The sequence below is a fragment of the Protopterus annectens genome, chromosome 1.part1 (assembly GCF_019279795.1).
Source record: "Protopterus annectens isolate FY-2018-M chromosome 1.part1, PAN1.0, whole genome shotgun sequence".
Taxonomy (NCBI): Eukaryota; Metazoa; Chordata; order Ceratodontiformes; family Protopteridae; genus Protopterus; species Protopterus annectens.
Window position 1 is genome coordinate 1,721,072,233 of NC_056726.1, and position 23,801 is coordinate 1,721,096,033.

At 42.1% G+C, this 23,801-nt stretch overlaps 1 protein-coding gene across 2 annotated transcripts in view; it reads right to left on the reverse strand.

Moving 5' to 3' along the window:
• ZDHHC18 (zinc finger DHHC-type palmitoyltransferase 18) overlaps positions 1-23,801 on the reverse strand; it is a 1,033,940-nt gene that overhangs the window by 103,275 nt on the left and 906,864 nt on the right. The window contains exon 9 of one of the 2 annotated variants that reach the window (XR_006366315.1): positions 20,906-20,998. The exons of the other annotated variant lie outside the window; for it this stretch is intronic. The gene's annotated coding sequence lies outside the window, so the exon portion shown is untranslated. The remainder of the gene's footprint in view (positions 1-20,905; positions 20,999-23,801) is intronic. 2 annotated transcript variants of the gene reach the window in all.

Sequence of the window (23,801 nt, forward strand, 5' to 3'; positions counted from 1 at the left end):
TGAACAATATATGTTCAACCTACATCCAAATAATTTAAAATTTCTAAAAAAATGGAAAAAAGATTATGAGTTTAGTGGAAATCTAAACAAATCAGAATGTCAAAATTTGGTAAAAAGTTTACGTAAGGATGCAGGAAATAAGGTTAAAGATCAAAAGAGAATAGGATTTCTCCAGGCTCAGAAGTGGTTAGAGGAAGCTAATAAAAAATATAGAGAACAGCTTCAAAACAAAAAAACTGGTGACTCGAGTGCAAAAGATACATTTTTCGTCCAAAAGGACGATAATGAAACATCTGCCGTCTGTCACAAGGCGACGGCCCCACCCTTATATCCAAACCCGGAAACCCTTAAAACCAGTCCACCTCAGTATCAGGAAAGTGAAGAAGTGAGTCAAAGCAAAACCATACCTCCCGTAGTTTTACAAAAGCAGGCGGATGACACTCTGGACCTACGAACCCGTAGTATAGACAAATCAGAATGGAAACAAAAGGAAACCGAAGTTAATTCAGTGTCCACAGAGTATCCCCTCATAGAAGTAGCAAATCCGCAAGTGGGTACGTTCGGACAGGGTCCCAGCATTTTAGTTTATCGACCCTGGACGCGAGAAGACATTCGAAAAGTCATAGAAGGAATACCACACCCTAGGTTAGATATGACCAAGTTTTGTGAAGATGTCACAGGCATGATAGAAAGTTATAAGCTAAATGCCGTAGAGTTGGAACAAGTAGTTCGACAAATTTTGGGTCCCAACTGGCACTTGGTCTGTGGGGACTGGGATCCCATAACCAGAGTAGATAATAAGCCACTTGCCCACAATTCGGACTCATACCAAAAGCAGGTCAAGGATTTACTAGCCCATATTTTGGATAAATGGAAGCCTAGGGCAGACTGGACCTGTATCAATAGATGTGTACAAGTAGACGATGAAAAAGTAGACAACTATTTGCAGAGACTTACTCAGTGCTTTGATAACCATAGTGGTATGCAAAAAGAAATAGATCAGTCAAAAGACTCCTCATATGAACAACAACTAAAAAATGCCTTTTTAAAAGGATGTAAAAGTGCTATTAGCAACTTTGTCCAAAAGCATATGATAGACCATCGGACGGCACGTCTGCAGCCCCTACTGGAGTATGCAAGACATGCAGAAAAATATTTAGAAGAAAAGAAAAAAAAACAAGCTCAAACCTTTACGGTGAGCGAAGATGGGACACTTATGCTACTGCAAGGTCCGACTAACAGGGGTAGAGGAAGGGGCAGAGGCAGGGGTAGAGAAAGAGGGAATGTGGGACATTCCGAAGATTATGAAGGTAGACAAAAAAAGAGGAGAATGTTTCAAATGTGGTAAAAAGGGACATTTTGTGAGGGATTGCCGGTCTTCTGAAAAAACTAAAACCACCCCGGATCACGGGTCAGCATGACTATATGATGGTGGTGGAGGTGAATCAGACCCGGATAAAGAGGCTGATTGGCCAGAGTAAATAAGACAGAGTAAAGAGGAAGATTTTGAGGACGCAAACGAAGAAGGTAAGGGTGAATGTGCAGGATGGGAAAATGAAATGACTGATTTTTCAGAAGAAGGTGAATATCAGGTTGTTAATTTAACAACGCTGGCTGTAACTATGCAGCTAGAGGCACAACCGATAATCACACCTCAAGTAGAGGGTAAGGATGTAGAATTTTTGTGTGATTCTGGGGCCTCCAGGACCCTGATAAGAAACTCTGCAGTGCCATCTGATGTAACTTCTGATGACTATGTATTAGTCAAGGCAGCAAATGGCCGCATCTATAAGGAACCATTATCTAAACCTTTATGGTTCACGGACCCTGAAACTAACCAAACTATCAGGTTTCAAGTTATTATCTCCAAAATTTGCCCTGTAAACTTATTAGGAAGAGATGTAATGCATGTGTTTGGCATAGCAGCTGTACCGACTGCATCAGGGATTCTAGCCAAACGAATAGAAATTCAAGATGTTATGTTACAAGTGGGGCAGGGTGATTTACACTACGGGTACAGTAATGATCTTGTTGAAACTGGACCACAAAATGTAGTAAATGAGCTAACTAATTTGGCCTTAAGCAAATATGGCACACAACCACCAGTGGTAGCTAAACAACTACACTGTACAATGTATTACAGAAAGTATGTGGGACCAGACGACAAATATGAGGAGCAATTTTTTAAACACAAGGTCACAAAAATCCTGTTACAAAATCTCTATTGGGATAAATTAGGAAATTCTGCAGTTACATGCAGTCTTACAAAAGATATGCAGTTACTTTTTCGCAATAATTTTATTGCACATGTCTCTGTAACAAGAGAAGAACAAATGGCATGGTATCTGGTGGGGAGGAAAGTTACTGAATGGGCCAAAATGACGCCAGAACAATTGGCATGTAAAGGAGTTCAGGTACAAAGACTAAATTGGGTCACCCATGCTAGACCAACAGTGCACCTCCGCGAAGACAGGCTAATGCCACCCGGGGGAGGGCCATTCTGACTATGTCTCCTAACCCTGCAAGAAGAATTAAAGTTACAATCAGTACCAGACTCCTTATGGTCCCGCGGACAACACGACATTGGGCTAATAAAAACAGCAGGACAGGTTAAAATAACTCCAAAATCCGATTTTAGACCTCATAAGCGTCAGTATCCATTAAGTAAAAAGGCAGAAGAGGGCATTCTACCAGTGATTATGGCTCTACTGAGAGCTGGGGTTTTAATTCCATGCACAGATTCACCGTGTAACACACCCTTGTTCCCAGCAAGGAAACCGGACGGGACATGGAGAATGGTACAGGATCTGCAGGCTGTAAATGCTGCTGTAGTGCCAAGGGCTCCTATGGTCCCAGATCCATCTATTTTGTTAAATGATATCCTTCCCACGGATAAGTATTTTTCTGTTATTGACATTAGTAACGCATTCTTTTCTATTCCCCTACAGGAAGATAGTAGGTTTTGGTTCGCTTTTACGTTTATGAGCAAGCGGTACACATACACACGACTGCCGCAGGGATATTGTGAAAGCCCTACAATCTTTTCGCAAGAAATGTCGACAAACCTGGCAGAGTTTCAACCAGAGCATGGCTGTCATCTACTATTGTACGTGGACGACATCTTACTGGCTGCACCCATGGAGGCTGTCTGTGAGTCCGAAACTATTCGGTTATTGCATTTTTTGGTGAAAGAGGGACATAAGGTAAATAAATCTAAATTACAATTTTGTAAAACTGAAGTACAGTATCTAGGCTATACCATTTCAATTGCTGGTAGACAACTAGATAACTGTAGAAAAGAAGCCATTTTACAGGCACCAATGCACAGCACAAAAAAAGAAATGATGTCATTTTTAGGAATAACAAATTTTTGTCGTAGTTGGATTCCCAACTATGCAGAGGAAGTAAGTCCACTTTCGGAACTTATTTTCGCACTTCCCATGGCAGCACATGACGCGTTGCAATGGACGGATAAGGCAATACAGGCATTTATTAGGGTAAAACAATTGATAGCAGGATCTGCAACACTTAGCTTCCGTGACTATACAAAACCCTTTGTTCAGACAGTAGATTGTAAGCAGGGTTTTATGACATCGGTTCTGTTGCAAACTTATGGGGATAAGTTGAGACCATTAGCTTTTTATTCCAGTAAATTGGACACAGTGGCATGATCCTTGCCACACTGTGTACAAGCGGTAGTCACAGCCGCACAGGCTGTGCAAGCGTCTGCAACCCTAGTTTTGTTTCATGACCTTACCTTACGAGTTACCTTTCTCTCTCCTAGCAGACACTTATCCTGCATGACAACGTTACTATCACAACCACACATGACCATTGAGCGATGCACCACTCTTAATCCAGCCACGCTGTTACCTACAGCTGACGATGGTGCCCCTCACATGTGTTTAGATTTAATACACTCTAATGTCTTACCAAGACCAGACCTTAAGGACCAACCTTTGGCAAATTCAGATTGGACCCTGTTTGTAGATGGGTCAGCACGTAAGAATGAGGCAGGTATCACACAAGTGGGGTATGCAGTCACAACTGAGACTAAGGTACTGGAGGCAAAACCCCTCCCCAGGAACCTGTCTGCACAAGCGGCCGAATTGATTGCTTTGTCCAGAGCATGCACCATCTCCAAGGATAAGGCAGTTACTATCTACACAGATAGTCAGTATGCTTTTTCCATGGTCCATGTCTTTGCACAGCAATGGAAAAATAGAGGAATGGTTACGGTCTCAGGAAAGGAAATAACCCACAAGGATTTAATCCTTAGCCTCTTACAAGCTGTCCAACTGCCACAGGGACTGGCCATCTGTAAGTCCGCAGCGCACACGAATGCCAAGGATCCAGTATCACTTGGAAATGCACTGGCCGACAAAACTGCAAAAAGTGTAGCCCTAACCTCTACCTTTGCACTCGAGACCACACAGAAGGAACTTCACCCTACAGATAAATTTGATCTACAAACTTTACAGGTAATGCAGGAACTTAGTACAGTTCAGGAAAAACAGAGATGGATTAAATATGGGGCTATTCAAAAGCAGGGAGTTTTTGTAGGTCCAAATGATAAGTATGTCTTACCAACAAACCTTTTTAGGTATGCCTCATTAGTGACGCATGGCCCATCTCATCTGGGCCCTGCTGCTATGGTTCAAATGATCCAGCAAATGTTCTGGACCAAGGGCTTTATAGCATACGCTAAACGATTTTGTTTATCGTGCCTGCTTTGTGCACAATACCATGGTGGTGGGGTGCGGATCACCCCAGCAGCTTTTCTGCTGCCTCTGTATCCATTTCACACAATCTGCATGGATTTTATTGAACTAACTCCTGTTCAACAGAAGCGATTTGTGTTAGTCATTATTGACGCTTTTACAAAATGGGTTGAAGCTTTTCCGGTAGCACACCCAGATGCACTGTCGGTAGCCAAGGCCCTTATAAATAACATTATCCCTCATTTTGGGCTACCTACATGCATCTATTCTGATAATGGCACACATTTCGTAAACCAAGTTATTCAAAAGCTGGCCGCCATTTTTCAGATCGAGTTAAAACACCATTGTGCCTACCACCCACAGTCAGCAGGGTTGGTTGAGCGCCATAATGGCATTCTCAAAGGCAAGTTATGTAAACTCATGGCCGAGACACATCAGTCTTGGATAAACTGCTTACCTCTGGCACTCCTGTCCATGCGTACCACTCCCACCTCAAAAGGGGTCACACCATTTGAACTATTATACGGGAGACCTTATTACGTCCCGCAGTGGCAAAATCTTTTACCTGCGGAACGTGAGGGGGGTGAAGAGATAGCAGATTACATGAGGAAATTGCTGACCAGAACTAACACCTCTTTAACGAATGATTGCTTTTCAGATCAGAACAACAACATGATCCTGGAAGTGAAACCCGGGAACTGGGTTTGGATTAAAATTGTCAAGAGGAAAACCTGGGCCTCGCCTAAGTGGGAAGGTCCATACCAGGTTTTGATTGCAACACCTACAGCAGTCCGAATAAAAGAACGAACATTGTGGATCCATCTGACACACTGTAAACTGGTAAAACAGTTTGAACTGGACAAAAACTTGAGTTCCCCTGAGGAACACTGATTAGTAGTAATCTTGTTTTGTATGAATATCTGACTATTGTAGCAATGCAGAGAAATACCGGAAGGGAGCAGCCCTTCCCACAAAAGCATTCCAAAATAATTTTGTTGTTAATAAGTGTGATTGTTACTTTTCTGTTTTGGCGTTTTATTTTCAAACAAGACTAGCCAAGTAAAGAGAGCGAGAATCTGCTTGGCATCCGCCTTTTAATACATATCAAGCTATTAAGTATGCATATGCTCTAACTTTTAATGTTTCAAATTGTTGGATATGCACGGTTATCCCTACTGTACATGGTGGTCTAATGTTAGGTACAGTCCCTTTGGGGGCAAATGATACATGGACTAATTTATTATTTGAAACTTCAAATGTAGCCTTAAAGGACAAAATAGCATTACCCCTCATGGATCGCCAGAATGGAACTGTATGTTTTCAAAGATTTGGCAAGATTAAGGTTGGATGGAGTCAGTGTAATGTAACAATAATTCATAACTGTACAATAGATGGGCACTGTGCAACTAGTTTCAAGCCTATAAGAGTGCTTGTTAATAGTACAGGGCTTGTTAATGACACAAGTTTCTTTGAAAAAATGTTATCTGTGTATGATCTTTTGTTTAAAGGGCTGCAAGATAAAGGAAATCACTCTGTTCCAGTCAATATTACACTTAAAGTAAATGATTGTTATTTTATATGTGGTAGAAAAGCATACAAATGGTTACCAAGGAATTGGTCAGGCAGTTGCTTTTTGGGTTATTTAGCTCCAGCTATAAGACATACATTTTCTCTTCCCCAAGGTAAAATATGAAATGTACATGCTGTTAATAAACCTGTTAATCCCGTAGGTAACGTTGATGCATCCTGGATCTATCACCACAATTTGGCCCATAGTAGCAGCAATGGGGTATCACACATGGACTTGGGCGATGATGTTATTTCCTGGGCTGGTATTCTTCCAGCGTATGGGACCGTAAAATCCATTTGGGAGCTCAGCAAACTGTCAAAACTGTTGGAAACTCTGAGCAATGCAACTTTTTCTGCGCTAGAATTGGTGACGGATGAGTTAACTGCAATGAGGACTGTAGTGTTGCAGAATCGTATGGCACTCGATTTCACCCTAGCGGCGAAAGGAGGTACTTGTGCTCTTATCCAGGAGGAGTGTTGTTCGTTTATTCCAGATAACGAACATGACATTGACAGTCATCTAGAGATCCCACAACAAGTTTCTGAACTTACAAAACCAGAACAGAATCCATTAACTGACTTTTTCCAAGATTGGTTTGGAAATTGGGGAACAGTACTTATGAATGTCTTAATTGCTATATGTGTTGGTGCCATTATATTCCTACTGTTGGGTTGTTGCTGCATTCCTTGCATCCGAATAATAATATCAAGTGTATTGTCTGCCAATGCAACTAAAGCTTATTATTCTGAATATACAGAACACAAGTCATACGAAAAACTGTATGAATAAAATGTATTACTGGTGATACAAAGTGTTGTTAGGGGGGAAATGTAGTAAGAATCTTTGTATTCAACATCTTTTTATCATGTATAGTAAGGGTTAAAATGTGAAATTGCATTGTGTGCAAAGAAGCAAGTTAAAATAAGTTGTTTTTCTTATAAAGAATTTGCTGACCAAAGAGGAATGCACAGATGTTACCTTGGTCCAGGCACAAGCTTATCTTGTGCCTGACCTCTAACCATCTAAGGCTCCAGTATGTGAATTTATAGCCTTGACTGAAATTCCTTGTCTGGTAATCAGTTACTGTGTACGTGCAGAGAAGGGTATAAAAACCCATGTGAAGTGTACAGAAATTAGACTGCTGACATACCATGTACTTTGTAGCATGTCTCCATGCATGTAAAATAAACCTTTTTGCTTATTTTTATCTGCGTGATTCTTCCAGTATATGTTAAGAGTATTAAAATATTTTGACAGAGTGTCTTTCACTTTGGGTCCAATGAGAGAGGACCAATCAAAGGGGGCGTCAGTGAAGGAAGACTTAAAGGCCTCAGCAAAATGACACAGGCGCATCCAGGCTTGCCTTCTGAGAGCTACGCCTGAGCTAGCTGCCCTACTCGCCCCTTCGGCTGCATAAGATATGAGCCTCATGGACGAGTTGACAATGGACCCTAGGGTAGACAAAGTACAGTTTTGTACCTACCATAAATGTAGATGTCCGATAGGTATGCATCTGCAGTCATCACATATGGGTTGTCCTGCCTCAGGCAGCCCTTCAGTCGGCCGGATTCCAAAGTCTGGTTCTGGCCTCGGCTGATGTCACACTTTCCCCGACGTCAGAGCGTCTGGGGTATAAAAGCATCAGCCGACGCCATCTTCCTCAGTTTTTCTTGCCCCAGATGCCAGGTGCCCTCTAGAAAGGCTAAATTTGGATAAATGCAATAAGATTCCAAACATTTGCAGAATTATATATATATATATATATATATATATATATATATATATATATATATATATATATACATGTATATACAAACAAATACACCATAATAGATTCCCCCAGCTAGCTAAAAGAGGGGTAAGCCCCCTAGGAATACCACAGAGGGGTAGGAGGGAGGGTAAACCTGACTGCAGATGCATACCTATCGGACATCTACATTTATGGTAGGTATAAAACTGTACTATGTCCTTCAAGGATGCATCTGCAGTCATCACATATGGGTAGAATACCATAGCCAAACTGGGAGTGGAGGTACTAGGTGAAGGATGGTGTAGTTAAGATACCCTGCAGGACTGCCATAGCAAAACCTGCTCTGGATCTGGAGTATAAAGGCAAATTGTAATGCTTGGCAAATGTATGCACGGAGCTCCATGTAGCAGCTTCTAAAATGTCTTTTGTAGCCACCCCTCTAAGGAAGGCTGTGGTGGTGGCTGTGGCTCACGTGGAATGAGGTCTAATGTTAGCTAGCACAGTCTTTCCATGAAAGGAGTAACAAAAATGAATGCAATTTCCTATCCATTTCGAAATTGTCTGTTTGGAAATTGCTTTTCCTTGCACCCCAACAGCATATGCTACAAACAACTGGTCAGTCTTTCTGTAACCTTTAGTTCTGTCCAAATAGTAGCGTAGTTGTCTGTGTATGTCCAGGGTGTGCAGAAGTCTCTCCCCATTATTTTGAGGCTGTGGGAAGAACGTAGGCAAATGAATAGCTTGGTTCAAAGATACCCTGGATACCACCTTTGGCATGAAAGTAGGATTGGTCCTCAAAGAAACTCTATCCTGATGAAAGATAAGGAATGGCTGCACCGCCATTAAGGCTTGCAGCTCAGATACTCTTCTTGCTGAGGTTATGGCCAGAAGGAAGGCTGTTTTCCAAGACAAAAACTGTACATCTGCCGATGCCGCTGGCTCAAAGGGAGGCAGTGTTAGTTTTTCCAATACGAAATTCAGGTCCCAAGTAGGTAGAGGTGGTTTCCTTGGAGGATTAATGTTTTTGATTTCCCTTAGAAACTGTCTTAGAAGAGGGTGAGAGAAGACAGGAGGATTTAGATTGTATTCTGCTGAGATTGCCGAGGCATGTATCTTGATGGAAGAATAAGACAGGCCACTGTGGTACAATTCTGCCAAATATTCCAGTATGTATGCCATATTTATCACAGTCACATCTAGGCCCTTTACTGTGTTCCAGGTGTGAAATCTTTTCCATTTTGCTGTATATGCCTTCCTTGTGGAAGGTCGGCGAGCTTCCATAATAATATCCCTCACTGTCTGGGATAGGTTTCCCTGAGGAGGAGTCATGGTATTCTCCAGGCAGTTAGCTGCAAGGTTTTCAGGTTGGAGTGTAGAGTCCTGAAATTGTGCTGTGTCAGTAGTAGTGGCCATAGGGGTAGAGGCCATGGTTTCGTCTGTGACAAGCTCTTTAGCAGTGGGTACCAGTGCTGCCTTGGCCAGTTTGGGGCTATCAGGATTACTCTGGGCTGTTCTGTCCTGATCTTCAGTAGGACCTTGGTCATTAGTGGAAGAGGTGGGAAAGCATACACTGTTAGAGCTTTCCAGCTGAAAGAGAGAGCGTCCACCTTCCATGCTTTTGGGTGGTATGTCCTTGAGCAGAATTTCTTCAGTTGATGATTTATGGGGGATGCAAACAGATCTATTTCTGGCCTTCCCCATGATTGTGTGATTTGTAAGAAGATGTCTGGGTGTAGCATCCATTCATGTGCGTCCATGGTAGTTCTGCTTAAGATGTCTGCCAGTGTATTGTCTTTCCCTGGCATGAATTGGGACTGTAGCTGTATGTTGAGTTTCAATGCCAGTTCCCATAGGTTCATTGTCAGTCTGCAAAGAGGGTAGGAATGGGTGCCTCCCTGCTTGTTTATGTACCACATAACAGTGGTGTTGTCTGTCCTTATGAGCCTTGCTGAAGGAAAGGTTTGAAGGCCTCGATTGTGTGTAACACTGCCAGCAATTCCTTTTGGTTTATGTGCATGTGCAGCTCTCTTTGTGTCCATAGCCCTTGTACACATCTGTCCTCCATGTGCGCTCCCCAATCTTGGTCTGAGGCGTCCGTGGTGATGATTTGGTTGGCTCTTGGCTTGCTGAAGGGCAGCCCGCTGTTCGACCGGCAGGCTTGAGCCCACCACAGGAATTCCTTTTGAAGGCAAGGAATGAGTGGGATCAGAGCTTCTAAACTGTGACTGTGCTGAGTCCATAAACTTCTTAGGTACCATTGTAATTTTCTCATATGAAGCCTTGCTTGTGGAATCAGAAGAATGCAAGATGCCATGTAACCCAGGGCCTGTAGGATTCTCCTTGCAGTCATCTGAGTTTGTCTTGTGAGATTCTGAAAGTAAACTGGTAGCTGTTCTTGTTTTTCTTCTGTGAGAAAAGCCATCTGGGTGGTTGTGTCCAGATCTGCACCCAGAAAAGTTATTCTTTGGGATGGAACCAGTCTTGATTTGTGGATGTTGACTGTATATCCCAAGGCCTGTAACAGGTGGATGGCATAGTCCAAGTCCTTTAACAAAGTTTGCTTGCTGTCCGCTTGTATTAGGCAGTCGTCCAGATATGGGTAGATTTGAATCCCCTGAAGTCTGCAGTGTGCAATTACTGATGCCAGGCATTTCGTGAATACTCTGGGCGCAGTAGATAAGCCAAAGGGCAATGCTGAGAATTGATAATGCTCTGACCCTGAAGAAATCTGAGGTGTCTTCTGCAGCTTTGTCGAATAGGGACATGCAGGTATGCCTCCTTGAGGTCCAGAGTCACCAGCCAAGACCCCTTGCCCAGCATGGGAAGGAGTTGCTGTAGAGTCAGCATTTTGAATTTTGGCACAATGAGGTACGTGTTCAGTGTGGACAAGTTGAGAATAGGCCTCCATTGATTTTCTTTTCTTGGAACAAGGAATAATCTTGAGTAAAATCCCTGGCCTTGTTCTGAAAGAGGTACCTTTTCTATGGCTTTCATTTGCATTAAGTTGGTAATTTGTTTCAAAGCCTCTGCCCTTTGATTTGGTGGCAGGTTTGGCATGCCTTTTCTTTTTGGCAATGAGTGGAAATGGAACCTGTAACCTTTGTCTATTATTTGCAGTGTCCATGTGTCCCTTGTAATGCTGTGCCAATTTTTTGAGAATAAAGAAAGCTTTCCGCCCAAAGGTGCTTCTAATTGAGCCCTGGTCAGTGGAGTCAAAGTAAAGTCATTGAGTCTGTCCTGGTGTAGCAGTTGTAGTTCCTGCACCACCTCTCTGGTTGGGAGGCTGCTACTGACGGCCTCTGTAGGAGCCTCTAGCTTGCCCTCTACCTCTGGCATGTCTATTTCTGCCTCTTTGAGATCTGTCCGAGTCCGGAAAGGACCAATTTTTAGTAGGCCAATTTCTGCTGAATCTTGGTGGTTGGACTTGCAGAAAGTCTTTAACTGTTTGCACAGATTTTGCCTTTTCTTCAAATTTCTTTAAAACCTCTTGAGCCGTTGAACCAAATAATTTTTGCTTTTCCATAGGAGCATCCAAAAGCTTAGCCTTAACATGGTCTGGCAGATTGTTCCTTCAGCCAGGCATGCCTACGTATAACTGCACCTGTCATAGCAGATCTACATGAAGCTTCCAATGCATCATAGCCACACTGCAAGAAATGGTTACTAACCTGCTGGGAGCTGTGCACCAAATCCTGAAGTGATTTACGATCAAGGGGTTCAGAAGAGGACAGTTTCTTATGCAATTCATCTAGTAAATACTCTTGATACTGTATCATATGGAATTGACAGTTTAATGCCCTCATGGAAAGAGTTGCAGAAGTATACACTTTCTTACCCCATCTCTCTAATGCTCTGGACTCCCTTTCAGAGGGTAGAGGATTTTTAGCAGTGGCAGCTGCAACCTCTTTAGGGCCCTGGGAAATAGTTTCTGGATCAGCAGAGTGGGCCTTGTACAGGTGGAAATGGGAATCCGGGACCCTATAGTACCTATCAGGTTTTGCAGGAGCTGGAGGGAGAGAGTCAGGGGCAGTACAAGCATCTGAATAGACATCATCAATTACATTCAAAACAGGAGGTATAGCTAAGGGCCTGTGCTGAGGTAAATGTAAAAATGTCCTTAATCTCTTTCTGGAATCAGAGAATTCCTGACCCTGCCATTGAAAATGTTCTCTCATAGTGTGTAATGTTTCTCCAAATGAAAACTCTTCAGGAGGGGAGGCCGAGGGAATAGATTCTTCAGCATCAGAATCCTCGTAGGCCGAATAAGCCTCCTCCTGGTGGTCTGACAGATCAGAGCCATCCGTGGACTCATCTGAAGACTGTGGATCAGAGGGCTCAACCCTGGGCCTTTTGTCCGGAGGTGGTTGAGAGCCCCTGCCCGGATGTGGTTGGGAGCCTCTAATTAATGAAATCAGATCCTCTGCTAGGGTAAGAATCTGAGAGCTAGAAGAGGGTCTCTGAGAGGAAACTTTGTGAGACAAATCCTTAGAAAGTTTAGCAGCCTTAGCCCTAGAGAAAGCCTTAATGGACATGGATGCAGGGGGTCTGGCTACACCACGTGCAGGAGTAGACTTATCTACAGTAATGGTGTCGGAAGATTCCTGGACACCGGTTTCAGAAGGTAATTCAATGACCGACTCGGCCAGGTCCTCCATGGCCGAGGTAGTCGGTTGCATGGATTTGGTAGTAGGAAGAGCCAAGGACTCAGTTTCAGCTGAGACCGAGACACTCGCGGTAGGCCTGACCGAGGTTTCAGCCGAAACCGCAGCCCTCGTGTGTCGGTCCTTGTCCTTCCATTTTTTGACTAAATGCGAAGTCGGAGTCTCCGACGGCATTTTATAAGCAAAACTAGCCCCAAAAAACTCCTCTGCAAACTCCGACCGACATCTAAGAGTTCGTCGGTTGAAGGAAGCACAGGCTGAACAGGCCGAGACGTCGTGGTCTGGGCCTAGGCAGGGGAGGCAGTAAGAGTGGAAATCCTTATGAGGTATTTGTTTCCCACAGGTTAAACAATTATTAACTTTATTTGACATCGGCTGAGGCAAGAAACAGTCCCCAACGGGGTACTTAGCTTTTTTCAAAGTCCTCGGTATCTGAATCACAGGAGCTGACCGACCGGCACTTGCGAACTGCTTCTGCTTTGGGCACCACGCGGCAAGAAAGACTGAGGAAGATGGCGTCGGCTGATGCTTTTATACCCCAGATGCTCTGACGTTGGGGAAAGTGCGACATCAGCTGAGGCCAGACCCAGACTTTGGAATCCGGCCGACTGAAGGGCTGCCTGAGGCAGGACAACCCATATGTGATGACTGCAGATGCATCCTTGAAGGACATCTAGGCATTAACAGTCTGCACTACCGCCTCAGGCATGTTACCCATCAGAGTATCGCCTAGCTCCTTCAGGAGATCTCTTTGGAGCCGAGTGAAATGACAGAGGTAATTCAACGACCGTAAGGTGAAGGTCACCGAAGACAGGGTATGCTTCCCATACCAGTCCATACTTCTGGACTCCTTGTTAGGAGGGTGGATTGAAGAAGAAGCCTCTGCAACTTCCTGCTGACTGGCTGCCGCCACTACCAAAACCCCTTTGGTAAGAAACTCTTTGCCCGGGGGAGCAGACAAGAACTTGTTTGAGCATATGGGCACCGGTTCCACGGAATCAGGGTTCTCCCACACCCTTCAACAAATCAAGTCTAGGAGTTCATTGAAGGGTGGAGACACCCAGGAGGCAGAGGGTTGAGCTCTGAAGGCCTTTAGGAATACCAACTCCTCCTCAGAGGGGGTCTTGGAGGGCCAGTCGCCTCTCTGTCTCAAAATCTCCAGGATGTCGGAGAAAGAGACATCATTGAAGGATGACTTGGGGGACCCCTCTGATTCCTCGAGGTCGGTATCGGAAGTGAGTGACTCATCCTGGGAGGCGATGTGCTTCCTCTTGCATGACTTCTTACTGGGAGGCTCCTCAAGCACTGACTCTGAGGGGCCCTCAGAAAGTAGGGGACCGCTCAAGGGGGTATCCCCAGACCTTCGGGCTCCACCGTCCATGGAGAGGGGGGCATCAGAGGCTCTAGCCAGGGTGTAAGGGGATGGAGTGACCGAACCAGGTGATGTACCTGACGATCTGGCCAGGGTGCTCCTCATGGCTTCAAAGGCTGGTCCCCTCGGATCAGAGGACCGACCAGTCTCCAAGACCATGATCGGAGTCGAGATTCCATGAGCTGAAGCACCGAGAGGGAGGCTCAGAACCGACAGGAGTCCCGAGGCATCCCTCTCATGTCCGACTGAGGAAACCCGAGTGCCGAAACCAGAGGACGGATCCAACCTGGTAGGAGTTGAAGCCGGCTCCGATAGACTCGCCCGGGGTATCGGAGCTGACACCAAAACATCACTCGGCGCGGGACCCTCCGGCCCCAACAACACATGGGTGTTCGGAGGTGGAATCATCGAAACAAGCATGGGAACCGGCTCTGGAGCCGACTGGGTCAGAGATGAAAACAATTTTGCTAACACCGGTGACTGTAGGAGTCTCTGAACCACCCTGTCCACATCCAAATCAGACAGCCTAGAGGATTTGGAAGAAATAGAGGGAGATCTAGATCTCCCGACTGGAGACTCATGCCTGACACTGGGTGACCTGTTCCGAAGAGGTTCCAATAATATCGGAGCCGAGGTCGACCCCAGTACAACAGATACCTCCTGTGGCCCCGAGGACAATGGAGCCAAGGAGGTAGTATCCATATCAGAGTCCTTCTCCTTCAGCCCCGATGGCAATGGAGCCGAGGATGTAGTGTCCATTTCCGAGACCTTCTCCTACGGCCCCGAGGACGGAGGAGCCGAGGAGGAAGTATCCAATTTACAAACCTTCTCCAATGGCTCCGAAGAAGCAGACGGAGCCAGAGATCTCTTCTTGGCCTTAGGAGGCTTAGACTTGGTACTAGAAGTCGGGGAAGACTCCAAGGCCTCTTCAAAGGATGGCTTGATCAGACCCTTCAAAATCAGTTTGTTTTTACATTCCTGCAGTACTCTAGGGCTAAACGCATGACAGAAACTGCAGGACTCTTGCAAGTGAATAGCCCCAGGACAATACACACAGATAGAGTGTCTATCTGTGATGGACATTTTATGGCCACATTTAGTACACTTCTTAAACCCAGAGGGTTTATGTTCCTTCAGTTCTTTCGACATGGCAAGCAACCGTGCCACACACAACCGACAGAGTCAAACACTAAGGGAGGGCGGGAAACTGACAAACACTGACAGGACAAGGAAACTCTAACTTAAACACTTCCTAAAATGAAAAAAATTGACCACTAACACAACAGCAAATCACAACCAGGAGGACACAGGAGAGGACTATGTCCTCTAACTTAAATGGGCCTAGCCCGCAAAACAGTAGGGATACCACAAACAACTAGACTCTCAAACTCACGCACAACTAATCACACGAAAAATAGCTATGAAAATAGCTTTTGACAAAAGGAGACTGCTAAAATACTAAAAATATTTTAAAGGTATTTAAAATGGTACTTAGCCACAACCAAGCGAGACCACGTCCTAACTCTACGAGTGGCAAACGAGATCTGGGGCTAGGGCGAGGTGCACTTTGGGATATCGGGTTAGCCCAGCCAATTAGAGACTTCGTGCTAGAAAGTTTGGCCGAGTAAGGAATGTAGGCGAGATAGGACCACATAACATCTTACATTTCTGTCTTAAAATATGTGTTTAAATGAAGCAGCTGTTTTTTTGTGAATGCTCTGCGATCTCCATTCAGAGGTTTGAGTGCTGTGTGACATACGTAGTTGCTTTTCATTCTTCCTAATTTCTGCATGTTAAACTTTCGTTGTTATAACATTACGGTCTTCTCATCTTATGAATTTAAATTTTGGTTTACTGTACATTCAATCTACTGAAGTAGATCCAGTTTTATACATATTCTTATGTATAGCTAGGGGTATAGTTCACTTTACCGAATCAGCTAATATAAGTGAACTGCGTGTGTTTTTTTATGTTGTTGAATGCTGGAAATATTGATGTTGGGTACGTCAACTTTCCATATGGTCTTTAGATTTTCTTTAGATTATCGATCTTCTGTTTAATTTTTGTTTTTCTCATGGCATTTACTTCTAGCCTAGACTTTTAATGTTAACATTGTACCAAATTTCATTTTAATTATACTTTATTGTATATCATTGTTCATTGTTGCTGCTTGGAGCTTTTCTCTCCAGGCCTCTACTGAAAATGGACATGTATCCAGTTAGACTAGCCCGGTCAACAAATGTATTTGAGGTTTCCCTACATGCAATTTAAGTGGGATTGTTTACTGATGTTGAAACTTTTGGAAGCTTCAAAAGTCTCAGTATTACAGGTAGGAATGTTTGCTACTTAAAGGAAAATGCTGCCCTTTCCTATAGTTTAACTCAATCTTTAGGTTTCTTTTCTCTCAACAATAAGGTTCTAGCATTGTGTAGGTGCCAGAAACCTGCTTGTACTTTTTAAAACTTTTATTTCCTTGCATTGGAGTCAAAGGAAGGGAAAGGCCACCTACTTTTTTTAAGCTGAAACTTCCATATACTTTGCAGAGGAGTTTGTCTCCACCTGCATGACGTATCAAATACACAGTTAAATCTGTAGTTTAATCTGTCAGGTACTGCTGTCAGTCTTAGATGGGCAATTAATCCTGCTAATGTCAGGAACACAGCGGCTGATACAAAAAAGAAAGCTCTGGAACTGTTTTCCATTGTTTTTATTATAGAGAGGAGGAGAACTTAACACTCCCCTTTCATAGCAAAACAAAGCAATTAGATCAGTCAGGTGTTTAAAGGCAAATGTCAACTCTTCTGACAAATTTACATAAGCAGCAACACAGTACTTAAATGCTAAGTGTTAAATGTTGGCAATTTATAATAGTTTATATGTTAGGATAACTTAAATGTAGTATCAAAGATTTCTGTGACATAGTGAAAAAGTCAGAAAATATTTTTTTTCTTGTAAAGTATCAGTGCATTTACCATTTTCAAGTCCTCCCCCATGCACACAGGCCAGAACTGCAGAACGAGAGACAGGTGGCAACCCTATCAACTAGGTGCACTGATACTGTTCATAAAAAGGTCTTTTATGCTTTTTTTGTGATATCTTTCCAGAGACGGATGCTTATCTGGTACACGCTGATTCATGGTAAGAGATTCCCACTGACGTTTGAGTCAGTCCTTACAGTGGTAGAGTGCATGAGCATTTTGCAGTCCACAAAGGAAATATGACAATTGATGGCAGCCATAATATACAGCTGAATTTACTTCAACATACATTTACTATGTGCTCTTACATTAAAAACACTAACAAAAGAAATCAGAAGTACTTAACCGTGTTTAAATGCATGTGCGCTCGCACACACAAAGTCAGACGTGCATTTAAACATAGTACTGTATCCCACATAAGGGGCGGCCACGGTGGTGCAGTGGTTAGCATTGCTGCCTCACAGCAAGAGGTTCTCCGGTTCGATCCTCAGCTGGGGTGCCTTCTGTGTGGAGTCTGCATGTCCTCCCTGTGGTCACGTGGGTTTCCTCCGGGTGCTCCGGTTTCCTCCCACATCCCAAAGACATGCTGCAGGTGGATTGGACAATCTAAATTGGCCCTAGGTGTGCGTGTGAGTGTGCCTTCTGTGGAAGGTTGGGCGCCGGGCTGGCAACTCGACACCGTAAAACTCCACTGCCATTCAATGTGCGGACAAGGTGATCCGCTGTGGCGACCCCTAACCGGGAAAAAGCCGAAAGAAGAAGAACTGTATCCCACATATAATACTCTACATGCTTCATACATTTTTACACACACACACCTGTGTGTGTGTCTGTCTATGTGTAGACACACATATACTATTACACAAAATTTCCATTTTGATTTGTTTTTCTTGAAAGGACATGAAGTACATACATAGGCATATAATCTAGTTCTCCATTACACACACACACACACACGTTTTTGTACACATGTACTTTATACACATACACACAAGCATACTGTGTGTGTGTGTGTGTGTGTGTGTGTGTGTGTGCAATATGGGTGCATACAATTCATTATTTATAATAAACAATATAGCAGAGTTAAGCATTATTAATGTATACATTCTGGTAAATGTTTTACTTGGTCAATGTCACGCATTGGCTATGTGTTGCACATGCAGTCTTGGTTGATGTTTTTATGTCAGTATTTTTTTCTTTGTATTGCTAAGTGCATTTAATACTTATTATCTTTGCCTACGTAGCCCAAGTCGTGGCTGAAAAAGGTCCTTGGACCAGTTCACTTTCCTGGTTACCAAAGTATAAATAAATATGAAATAGAAAAACAGGGTGAACATGACAGAAATAATTAAGGGGTTAGTAAAGCACGTTTTAATTCTGCATCATTCTTGAGAGAGAAAAAAAACTTCAAACTAAATCTGTCTGCTACTTCCCAAGGCCTTCATTGGAGAGTCCTACTACTTATTATGATGCAGCAATGATCATTTACTGCAATGAGAGTTTTCACACCTCAGCATGAATGTGTGGGGGAAGGTATATCAGTTGTTTTAGGACTACAAAAGACTCCCTTTACAAAATCCTATTTACCTACTTTCTTTTGCTGTAAGTGGCTAACAGCTATTTATAGCATTAAACAAGCTCTGACAGACACATAAATGAGGCTTAGTTAGGGAGAAATAGAAGTAGCTCTGCTACAGAAAGTGCGTTTAGATGACAGTGTTTCACAGTCCTGCCATTCTATCTTAATGGCATGAGAAAACAGCACCACTTCCTTATCTTTAGCAAGACTCATATAAAGAGGACTTGAAATGTATTCTGGGAAGAAGGAATGAAAGCAAGAAAACAAGATCACGTTACCAAGGCAGGCCCCATCATTCACCATTTTGAGGGAAGCACATAATTGTAAAAGAAGCACTTGAAGTGATTTTGAGGCATTAAAATAGCTCAAAAACAAAGATACAATGAAACAAATATTTTTTTTAAGTTCTAAGGTGGAGTTTTCATTTAAGGTTAGAGTAAGAGCTAGGGAAAGATTTAGTGTTGTGCATATGTGGTTATATGGTGTGTGTGTGTCTTGTGAAATAGCACTTTAGGGAAAGTTTTTTTTGTGAACTATGTAGGGTTTGGGGTTAGGGTCACTGGCAGGGTTAAGGTTAGCACACATGAATAAGGTGGCACAGGAAAATTGAGTGGATTGATATTTATAAACGTCAAAATTAATGGATATAATCTTAGGGGTCTATAGCATACGTTCAAAGTTTTATAACTTTGAACATTAAAATATTTAATTTAAATGTTCAAAGTTATAAAACTTCAAACAAATGTAAAAAAAAAAAAAAACAAAATTAACAGCTGTAGGTAGGGGGGCAAGCTCCCTTGCACCCCCCCACACCCACTCTTTAAATATACCAACTCCGAGACCGCACTATAGTGCAGTAAGGGAAATCTTCCCTTTACCGTACTATACTGCGGTTTCGGAGTTGGTATATTTAAACAGTGGAGGGTGCAGGGGGCTTGCCCCCCCTTGTCTACACTATTCAGGTAAGTTCTGTTTTTTTTTTTTTTTTTTTTTTAATATATGTTCGATGTTTGAAACTTCAAACATTTAAATTCAATTATTTAATGTTCAAAGTTTTCAAACTTCGAACATATAATATAGACCCTAATCTTAGATACATAAACATATCTTGAAATTTCAGATGCACAAGCAGCCAAATCATTAAATGCCACAAAAAATTCCAAAGATTATTCACAACATAAAGCCTCGGGAAAATAAAATTAAAAAAAAGCTTTTTTTTTTTTTTATAGAGGGCAAGCTCCCCCATCCCCACAATGTTACTTACATCAATTCTGAAATCACACAACAGTGGAAACTACATTGTCAGTCTCACAGCAAAGGCAATACAATTTGCAACAAAACTAAAGCTAATTGCAAATTTGTCTATGGTATTTTCATCAAGATCAGATGCACAGAAGATCCCACTTCAAAGAGCCATACAACAAGCAAACATGATAAAAATAAAGATCTAGTCAAGTCTACTACAGATAGTTGCCTTCTTGGATTATCAATGACACCAAAGCATGTAAGAGGTTTGCTTAATTATACCCACTTTTTTACTTGCACAAAAACATGAACAGAATTTTCCGTTTCCTGATACCATTACAGAAAAACTAGAAGCATAAAAAATAAACCATAGGAAGGAATCTGGAGTAGATGGCTAATAAATGAATCCAACGGTCCTAATGGAAATACCATCAGACCACATAAAAGTTGGGAAGCGTACCAGAAACCTGTTCTGATAAACCTCCGCTCACATGACAAAAATGCCAGTCTTAACATTGCTTCTTGAAATACAAATAAACTACTGTGACATTTAACCAATAAAAATGACAGCATCAAAATACTATCAGAAGCTGGCTAAGGGCTAAGCTAGTCATAAAACAAAATTATAAGTTTCTTTTCTTGAAAGTCTATGAACTGAATGATTTTGCATCTCCTCTGCCAACACATTACAGTCATTGCTACCAGATGTAAAAAGCTAGATTATAATTATTTCTTCTACCTATACAACCTACATGTCTGCCTTCAACCACATTTTCTTTGACATTTTTCCTCTTCAAAACCTGTAAAAATATTTAACTTTACAAACTTTTTCAGTAGTTACCAATACCTGAATTTGCAAATTCATGCAATGTTCTATAATGCGTGGCTCTACTAGGGATAACAACATCCAGAGACAATGACAAGGATACTGAAATGCATTAAAATGGCTGATGGTTGCTACATGATAAGTACACTAGAAAAGGCAATACTGGTAACAGAAAGGAGATGAGGAAACTCAGGTACTCTTACCAGAGAATGCTATGACAGGACAATGGAGAATCCGTTACATTCTACGTCCCATCAGGCTGTGCATGAAATGGCGAAATCCTGACAAGTATCCTCCTAAGAAAACACCAGAGAATCCAGCCATTATACATCTAGGAACTGTGAGGATATCACAAACGAATTTAGGGGAATTACAGTGAGTCCTTCCTAACACTGTACTATGTCTGATAATCCAGTGACTAATTATGGCCTACAGCGATTTAATTAAAATTACCAACTACAAAATACCTCAGAGTGTCAGTGAATTGCACAGAATGAATACTATGTAAATTCTGGAATCTCTACACTCCTCTCCACAAAAGAAAAAAAAAAATTAAAACTGAACTATGGGATCACTTTGCAACAAAAATACACAGTGATTTTTTAACAATAAATAAGCACAGCATTTTTCCTGTGAACCATGGTATGTATCATACATTCATCACTGACTTGACTTGAGCAGAAGATTCCATGTGAATCACAGAGTCTGTTATCTTGTAGACGGCACAGCATCCCAAAGGATCTATTCTGAAAAACAATGATTTTTTTTCATCTTCAGAAATAGTGCTGTGAAAAGTTATAAACATAAAGCCTTCCTGACTTGGGCAGAAAGTATGCATCAGAAGAAAACTATTTCCAGTAAGTCTGTATCCATAGGCAGAACCAGAAAAGTACAACCACAAGTTTAACTACTGTAAACATTGGGTTCACTGGACAACACAATAAATATAATTGGGCTTTGGTTCAAATAAATTGTATTTTTTATCCAATTCCTCCAGTGTTTTTCCAAGTTACCATTTCCCTTTAGCACATACAGCATTTTTTACAGTTCAGTGTGTAGTTTCTGTACATTTTCTTTCAATTGCAAGAAAATTCTTACAATGCTTACTTCCCATGTACTGCACACAACATATTTGAATATCACCTAGAAAAGTTAGGCAAGGGGGAACAAAACACAAATGAGACAATAAATAAACAAAAATGATTAAAAAAAATGAAAATAAAAAAATCACGAGAAAACGCCTGGAGCAGATGGGCTAAATTACACATATTACAAAAATTTACAGGGCTAACCCGCAGTAGTGGTGCTGCGGTAGCGTTGCTGCCTCACAGCAAGACATTGTCCCGTTCAATTCTCAGCTAGACCGTCTTCTGTGTGGAGGCATGCATAAATGGGCATGCCTTCGTTGAAGGTTGTGCGTCTGAGCTGGTAACTCGGCACGTAAAAATCCACTACCAAACATTAGCAGACCAGAGTTCCGCTGTGGCGACCCCTAACCGGGATAAGCCGAAAGACACAACAACAACAAAAATTTACAGGGCTGGCAAATGTGTGACAATAGTGGTATTAAAATGTATGAAGAACAATCAGTGTTGTAGAAGGGAACCATCAACATTCTTTTGGAAAACAAAAGGGAAGAACAAAGGTTTGCTTAACTGAAAGACAGTTGCTTAGCTGTGATTGTATGATAGTAGCAAAAATGTACAGAACCTTAGAAGAGAAAGTAAGCAGTGAGAGATAGTGGCAGCATAAAAAAGCAAAACCATGAGAATTTGACAAAAAATAGAGGCAGGAAAGAGAAGCAATAATGGTGTGAAGGAACCACGATCTGTTTAACATATACATTTAATGATGCAAAACTAAGTACTATACAGTGTGATGGAAAGAATATGGGTAAGAAATTCTAAATATAGAGGATGTCATACTATATACCTGTAATTAATGGGCAGATAAAACTGGATACAAGTTAAGGATCTCAGTTAAACACACAGCTACTTGCAGCTATTTGTAATATGAATAAAATGGTAGGAGATGTAAAAGATATAGGAAAAAGGTTTAGTGATACTTAAAGTAAAAAAAAAAACAAAACAGAATTTTCAAACGATACACTGAATTGCTACAGAACCTTGCTTATGTTTAAGTTAAATTAAGTACAAAAACAGATGTGGGATGTAGATACAAAGGAGAGAAAAAGGAATTCTGGGATACATTGAAAGTTTTCTGTCATTCAGGCCAGGATTCATCAAGCTGCATGGTAGGCACCGTGTACTTGTGCCACAACTGTCCACCATCAGACTGGTGCATGCTAGTACTGATTTATAGTGCCACATTATGCAGTAGTGCAGGGAGTCTAAATACACACCAGAAGACATATGAAAATAACTGCATAATAACAGACATATAAAACAGGGTAGTAAAATGAGGCCAGTAATGATATTAAAATATATGAAAGGTGAATCCATCTCTGAATAAGCCCTGACTAGGGTGCTGATGACCTTGGTTCAAACAGAAGCTCTGAAGTTTGTAAGAACCTAATGGGAAGGGATGACAGTGATAGTTGCTGGCTCACCCATTCAGCAGGGAGGGAGGAGACTTTAGCACAGTACTTGAATGACACCATGGAGGGAGCAGTGGATGCTCCTTCCATGAAGCATGGGCCTAGGGAGTATGTGCTGCCATTGTGGAGAGGGAGGTACCAGAAAATGAGTGTACAGACACACTCTCTGTGGTGGCAACATGCATCTGAGCTTCAAGAACTGCCAGGTGGAGTACTCTACCAAGGGAGGGTTGGCAAGTCCATGGGACCAGCAAGCTGGAATGCTCTCTAACACCAATCTTTCACCATTAAAGGAATAAATGGGCTGACTGGGCTTCCTGAGCAAAAACAAATAGGCCTGAGGGTTTTCGCCTTGATTGGGAATGCTAGGTTCTTGTTTCAGTGGAACAATTTCACACAATGAGGTGCACGTGGAGAAGCCATCAGAATGACAAAAAATGCAAAAAAAAAAATGTACACAAGGTAAGTACAGATATGAATTATAATAGTTTATAAAAGAAATTTCACCTGACTATGAAAGGGCAAAGCACATCAAAATATTT